The sequence below is a fragment of the Penaeus monodon genome, chromosome 20 (assembly GCF_015228065.2).
Source record: "Penaeus monodon isolate SGIC_2016 chromosome 20, NSTDA_Pmon_1, whole genome shotgun sequence".
In the NCBI taxonomy this organism is placed as follows: domain Eukaryota; kingdom Metazoa; phylum Arthropoda; class Malacostraca; order Decapoda; family Penaeidae; genus Penaeus; species Penaeus monodon.
In genome coordinates, this window is record NC_051405.1 from 43,137,042 (window position 1) to 43,137,553 (window position 512).

Genomic DNA, 512 nt, shown 5'->3' on the forward strand with positions numbered 1-512 from the left:
GCCAAGTGATAAAGCTTGGGTAGTTTAAAAATCCAGTTTCTGGTGCTTTGGCAAAGGCTAAAAAAACCTTCACCACATAAAGGTATGTTCCAGCAATGAATTCTTAATTGACAACAAATTACCAGTGAGTTTATGATACAAATTCACACATATAGGAAAATCCTGTTTTTCAATATCTTGAATCATCTTTTTTTTTATGTAATTTTTACATGTAAAATTTTTGACAAACTATGATGAGTAAGTGAAATGTTCTGGAATTCACCAATAAATAGATACTGTTTATCTTGTACTACATTAATGTCTCTGACTATAATCATACTGACAAAAGTGTTAATTAGGAAGTGAGCAAGAAAAGTATGCATTCTTTACAGAAAAAAAAATGGAGGCTTGAGTTTCTCTGCCATATTCTTTCAAAACATCTATTACTTTATCTCTCTGGTTTCTACCAAAACTTACAATGACCTGAAAGCTACTTAGTGAAGAGTATAATTATTTCCTTTACTTAATTATAC

General features: G+C 30.1%; 1 protein-coding gene across 1 annotated transcript in view; it reads right to left on the reverse strand.

The window, feature by feature from the left end:
* LOC119585848 (maestro heat-like repeat-containing protein family member 1) overlaps positions 1 to 512 on the reverse strand; it is a gene marked incomplete in the record, with an annotated part of 26,167 nt that overhangs the window by 24,728 nt on the left and 927 nt on the right.